Consider the following 7,154-nt stretch of genomic DNA (forward strand, 5'->3'; position numbering starts at 1 on the left):
CACGTCTGGGCTGGGGTAGCTCAGTGACTATACACGTCTGGGCTGGGGTAGGTCAGTGACCAGCAGTTATACACGTCTGGGCTGGGGTAGCTCAGTGACCAGCAGTTAAACACGTCTGGGCTGGGGTAGCTCAGTGACCAGCAGTTATACACGTCTGGGCTGGGGTAGCTCAGTGACCGGCAGTTATACCCGTCTGGGCTGGGGTAGCACAGTGACCAGCAGTTAAACACGTCTGGGCTGGGGAAGTTCAGTGACCAGCAGTTAAACACGTTTGGGCTGGGGTAGCTCAGTGACCAGCAGTTAAACATGTCTGGGCTGGGGTAGCTCAGTGACCAGCAGTTAAACACGTCTGGGCTGGGGTAGCTCAGTGACCAGCAGTTATACACGTCTGGGCTGAGGTAGCTCAGTGACCAGCAGTTAAACACGTCTGGGCTGGGGTAGCTCAGTGACCAACAGTTAAACACGTCTGGGCTGGGGTAGCTCAGTGACCAACAGTTAAACACGTCTGGGCTGGGGTAGCTCAGTGACTAGTGGTTATACACGTCTGGGCTGGGGTAGCACAGTAACCAGCAGTTAAACACGTCTGGGCTGGGGTAGCTCAGTGACCAGCAGTTAAACACGTCTGGGCTGGGGTAGCTCAGTGACTATACACGTCTGGGCTGGGGTAGGTCAGTGACCAGCAGTTATACACGTCTGGGCTGGGGTAGCTCAGTGACCAGCAGTTAAACACATCTGGGCTGGGGTAGCTCAGTGACCAGCAGTTATACACGTCTGGGCTGGGGTAGCACAGTGACCAGCAGTTATACCCATCTGGGCTGGGGTAGCTCAGTGACCAGCAGTTAAACACATCTGGGCTGGGGTAGCTCAGTGACTAGCAGTTAAACACGTCTGGGCTGGGGTAGCTCAGTGACCAGCAGTTATACACGTCTGGGCTGGGGTAGCTCAGTGACCAGCAGTTAAACACGTCTGGGCTGGGGTAGCTCAGTGACCAGCAGTAAAACACGTCTGGGCTGGCGTAGCTCAGTGACTAGTGGTTATACACGTCTGGGCTGGGGTAGCTCAGTGACCAGCAGTTAAACACGTCTGGGCTGGGGTAGGTCAGTGACCAGCAGTTATACACGTCTGGGCTGGGGTAGCTCAGTGACTAGTGGTTATACACGTCTGGGCTGGGGTAGCTCAGTGACTATACACGTCTGGGCTGGGGTAGTTCAGTGACCAGCAGTTAAACACGTCTGGGCTGGGGTAGCTCAGTGACCAGCAGTTAAACATGTCTGGGCTGGGGTAGCTCAGTGACCAGCAGTTAAACACATCTGGGCTGGGGTAGCTCAGTGACCAGCAGTTAAACACGTCTGGGCTGGGGTAGCACAGTGACCAGCAGTAAAACATGTCTGGGCTGGGGTAGCTCAGTGACCAGCAGTTAAACACGTCTGGGCTGGGGTAGCTCAGTGACCAGCAGTTAAACACGTCTTACCTGGGGTAGCTCAGTGACCAGCAGTTAAACACGTCTGGGCTGGGGTAGCTCAGTGACCAGCAGTTATACACGTCTGGGCTGAGGTAGCTCAGTGACCAGCAGTTAAACACGTCTGGGCTGGGGTAGCTCAGTGACCAACAGTTAAACACGTCTGGGCTGGGGTAGCTCAGTGACCAACAGTTAAACACGTCTGGGCTGGGGTAGCTCGGTGACCAGTGGTTATACACGTCTGGGCTGGGGTAGCACAGTAACCAGCAGTTAAACACGTCTGGGCTGGGGTAGCTCAGTGACCAGCAGTTAAACACGTCTGGGCTGGGGTAGCTCAGTGACCACACGTCTGGGCTGGGGTAGGTCAGTGACCAGCAGTTATACACGTCTGGGCTGGGGTAGCTCAGTGACCAGCAGTTAAACACATCTGGGCTGGGGTAGCTCAGTGACCAGCAGTTATACACGTCTGGGCTGGGGTAGCACAGTGACCAGCAGTTATACCCATCTGGGCTGGGGTAGCTCAGTGACCAGCAGTTAAACACATCTGGGCTGGGGTAGCTCAGTGACTAGCAGTTAAACACGTCTGGGCTGGGGTAGCTCAGTGACCAGCAGTTATACACGTCTGGGCTGGGGTAGCTCAGTGACCAGCAGTTAAACACGTCTGGGCTGGGGTAGCTCAGTGACCAGCAGTAAAACACGTCTGGGCTGGCGTAGCTCAGTGACTAGTGGTTATACACGTCTGGGCTGGGTAGCTCAGTGACCAGCAGTTAAACACGTCTGGGCTGGGGTAGGTCAGTGACCAGCAGTTATACACGTCTGGGCTGGGGTAGCTCAGTGACTAGTGGTTATACACGTCTGGGCTGGGGTAGCTCAGTGACTATACTGCGTCTGGGCTGGGGTAGTTCAGTGACCAGCAGTTAAACACGTCTGGGCTGGGGTAGCTCAGTGACCAGCAGTTAAACATGTCTGGGCTGGGGTAGCTCAGTGACCAGCAGTTAAACACATCTGGGCTGGGGTAGCTCAGTGACCAGCAGTTAAACACGTCTGGGCTGGGGTAGCACAGTGACCAGCAGTAAAACATGTCTGGGCTGGGGTAGCTCAGTGACCAGCAGTTAAACACGTCTGGGCTGGGGTAGCTCAGTGACCAGCAGTTAAACACGTCTTACCTGGGGTAGCTCAGTGACCAGCAGTTAAACACGTCTGGGCTGGGGTAGCTCAGTGACCAGCAGTTATACACGTCTGGGCTGGGGTAGCTCAGTGACCAGCAGTTAAACACGTCTGGGCTGGGGTAGCTCAGTGACTATACACGTCTGGGCTGGGGTAGGTCAGTGACCAGCAGTTATACACGTCTGGGCTGGGGTAGCTCAGTGACCAGCAGTTAAACACGTCTGGGCTGGGGTAGCTCAGTGACCAGCAGTTATACACGTCTGGGCTGGGGTAGCTCAGTGACCGGCAGTTATACCCGTCTGGGCTGGGGTAGCTCAGTGACCAGCAGTTCAACACATCTGGGCTGGGGTAGCTCAGTGACCAGCAGTTAAACACGTCTGGGCTGGGGTAGCTCAGTGACCAGCAGTTATACACGTCTGGGCTGGGGTAGCTCAGTGACCAGCAGTTAAACACGTCTGGGCTGGGGTAGCTCAGTGACCAGCGGTTAAACACGTCTCACTGACCTACACCTGACCTACCCCAGCCCAGACGTGTATAACCACTAGTCACTGAGCGACCCCAGCCCAGACGTGTATAACTGCTGGTCACTGACCTACCCCAGCCCAGACGTGTATCCAAGATAATTGTGTAGTCTTAGAGTGATTATCTTAATTTACCGAGGTTAGCTAGCCAGCTATTTGTCATCCTTAACGTAGGAGACACTGCTAGCTAGCCAACAGCTAGCCAACGTCTTCTGAATAGAACTCAACAACCCGGTCGCATTCCGCTTCGCTCCACAGGTAGTATCACATTTTCATTTAATTTCATTACAGTACAACGGTTTGATTTGTTTGATCGTAGCTAGCTACATAGCCGTCTTTGTATCAAAGATAATTGTGTAGTCTAGAGCGATTTTCTAGGTTAGCTAGCCAGCTATTGTCGTTCTTTTAACGCAACGTAACGTAATCAACACTGCTAGACGCCAGCTAGCCCCGAATAGCAGCACTGTAAAAACTATTACACTCAACGGAACGACTTGATTAGTGTAGTGTCAACAACGCAGCCACTGCCAGCTAGCCTACAAAGTCAACAACGCAGCCACTGCCAGCTAGCCTACTTCAGCAGTACTGTATCATTTTAATCATTTTAGTCAATAAGATTCTTGCTACGTAAGCTTAACTTTCTGAACATTCGAGACGTGTAGTCCACTTGTCATTCCAATCTCCTTTGCATTAGCGTAGCCTCTTCTGTAGCCTGTCAACTATATGTCTGTCTATCCCTGTTGTCTCCTCTCTGCACAGACCATACAAACGCTCCACACCGTGTGGCCGCGGCCACCCTAATCTGGTGGTCCCAGCGCGCACGACCACGTGGGTTCCAGGTCTCCGGTAGCCTCTGGAACTGCCGATCTGCGGCCAACAAGGCAGAGTTCATCTCAGCCTATGCCTCCCTCCAGTCCCTCGACTTCTTGGCACTGACGGAAACATGGATCACCACAGATAACACTGCCACTCCTACTGCTCTCTCTTCGTCCGCCCACGTGTTCTCGCACACCACGAGAGCTTCTGGTCAGCGGGGTGGTGGCACCGGGATCCTCATCTCTCCCAAGTGGTCATTCTCTCTTTCTCCCCTTACCCATCTGTCTATCGCCTCCTTTGAATTCCATGCTGTCACAGTTACCAGCCCTTTCAAGCTTAACATCCTTATCATTTATCGCCCTCCAGGTTCCCTCGGAGAGTTCATCAATGAGCTTGATGCCTTGATAAGCTCCTTTCCTGCGGACGGCTCACCTCTCACAGTTCTGGGCGACTTTAACTTCCCCCGTCTACCTTTGACTCATTCCTCTCTGCCTCCTTCTTTCCCTCCTCTCCTCTTTTGACCTCACCCTCTCACCTTCCCCCTACTCACAAGGCAGGCAATACGCTCGACCTCATCTTTACTAGATGCTGTTCTTCCACTAACCTCATTGCAACTCCCCTCCAAGTCTCCGACCACTACCTTGTATCCTTTTCCCTCTCGCTCTCATCCAACACTTCCCACACTGCCCCTACTCGGATGGTATCGCGCCGTCCCAACCTTCGCTCTCTCTCCCCCGCTACTCTCTCCTCTTCCATCCTATCATCTCTTCCCTCTGCTCAAACCTATCTCCTGATTCTGCCTCCTCAACCCTCCTCTCCTCCCTTTCTGCATCCTTTGACTCTCTATGCCCCCTATCCTCCAGGCCGGCTCGGTCCTCCCCTCCCGCTCCGTGGCTCGATGACTCATTGCGAGCTCACAGAACAGGGCTCCGGGACCAGCAGTTAAACATGTCAGGGCTGGGGTAGCTCAGTGACCAGCAGTTAAACACGTCTGTGCTGGGGTAGCTCAGTGACCATCCGTTAACGACTTCTGGGATGGGTTAGCTCAGTGACCAGCAGTTAAACACGTGTGGGCTGGGGTAGCTCAGTGACCAGCAGTTAAACACGTGTGGGCTGGGGTAGCTCAGTGACTATACACATCTGGGCTGGGGTAGCTCAGTGACCAGCAGTTAAACACATGTGGGCTGGGGTAGCTCAGTGACCAGCAGTTAAACACGTCTGGGCTGGGGTAGCTCAGTGACTAGTGGTTAAACACGTCTGGGCTGGGGTAGCTCAGTGTTTATACACGTCTGGGCTGGGGTAGCTCAGTGACCAACAGCTAACGACGTCTGGGCTGGGGTAGCTCATTGACCAGCAGTTATACACGTCTGGGCTGGGGTAGCTCAGTGACTAGTGGTTATACACGTCTGGGCTGGGGTAGCTCAGTGACTATACACGTCTGGGCTGGGGTAGTTCAGTGACCAGCAGTTAAACACGTCTGGGCTGGGGTAGCTCAGTGACCAGCAGTTAAACATGTCTGGGCTGGGGTAGCTCAGTGACCAGCAGTTAAACACATCTGGGCTATGGTAGCTCAGTGACCAGCAGTTAAACATGTCTGGGCTAGGGTAGCTCAGTGACCAACAGTTAAACACGTCTGGGCTGGGGTACCTCAGTGACCAGCAGTTAAACACGTCTGGGCTGGGGTAGCTCAGTGACTAGCGGTTATACACGTCTGGGCTGGGGTAGCTCAGTGACCAGCAGTTAAACACGTCTGGGCTGGGGTAGCTCAGTGACTATACACATCTGGGCTGGGGTAGCTCAGTGACCAGCAGTTAAACACATCTGGGCTGGGGTAGCTCAGTGACCAGCAGTTAAACACGTCTGGGCTGGGGTAGCTCAGTGACCAACAGTTAAACACGTCTAGGCTGGGGTAGCTCAGTGACCAGCAGTTAAACACGTCTGGGCTGGGGTAGCTCAGTGACTATACACGTCGGGGCTGGGGTAGCTCAGTGACCAGCAGTTAACGACATCTGGGCTGGGTTAGCTCAGTGACCAGTGGTTAAACACGTCTGGGCTGGGGTAGCTCAGTGACCAGTGTTTATAAACGTCTGGGCTGGGGTTGCTCAGTGACCAACTGTTATACATGCCTGGGCTGGGGTAGGTCAGTGACCTGCAGTTAAACACGTCTGGGCTGGGGTTGCTCAGTGACCAACTGTTATACATGCCTGGGCTGGGGTAGGTCAGTGACCTGCAGTTAAACACATCTGGGCTGGGGTAGCTCAGTGACCAGCAGTTAAACATGTCTGGGCTGGGGTAGCTCAGTGACTATACACGTCTGGGCTGGGGTAGCTCAGTGACCAGTGTTTATAAACGTCTGGGCTGGGGTAGGTCAGTGACCAGCAGTTAAACACGTCTGGGCTGGGGTAGCTCAGTGACCAGCAGTTAAACACGTCTGGGCTGGGGTACCTCAGTGACCAGCAGTTAAACACGTCTGGGCTGGGGTAGCTCAGTGACTAGCGGTTATACACGTCTGGGCTGGGGTAGCTCAGTGACCAGCAGTTAAACACGTCTGGGCTGCGGTAGCTCAGTGACTATACACATCTGGGCTGGGGTAGCTCAGTGACCAGCAGTTAAACACATCTGGGCTGGGGTAGCTCAGTGACAAGCAGTTAAACACGTCTGGGCTGGGGTAGCTCAGTGACCAACAGTTAAACACGTCTAGGCTGGGGTAGCTCAGTGACCAGTAGTTAAACACGTCTGGGCTGGGGTAGCTCAGTGACTATACACGTCGGGGCTGGGGTAGCTCAGTGACCAGCAGTTAACGACATCTGGGCTGGGTTAGCTCAGTGACCAGTGGTTAAACACGTCTGGGCTGGGGTAGCTCAGTGACCAGTGTTTATAAACGTCTGGGCTGGGGTTGCTCAGTGACCAACTGTTATACATGCCTGGGCTGGGGTAGGTCAGTGACCTGCAGTTAAACACGTCTGGGCTGGGGTAGCTCAGTGACCAGCAGTTAAACATGTCTGGGCTGGGGTAGCTCAGTGACTATACACGTCTGGGCTGGGGTAGCTCAGTGACCAGTGTTTATAAACGTCTGGGCTGGGGTAGCTCAGTGACCAGCTGTTATACACGCCTGGGCTGGGGTAGGTCAGTGACCAGCAGTTAAACACGTCTGGGCTGGGGTAGCTCAGTGACCAGCAGTTATACACTTC

Source organism: Oncorhynchus keta, chromosome 1 (assembly GCF_023373465.1).
Source record: "Oncorhynchus keta strain PuntledgeMale-10-30-2019 chromosome 1, Oket_V2, whole genome shotgun sequence".
Taxonomy (NCBI): Eukaryota; Metazoa; Chordata; class Actinopteri; order Salmoniformes; family Salmonidae; genus Oncorhynchus; species Oncorhynchus keta.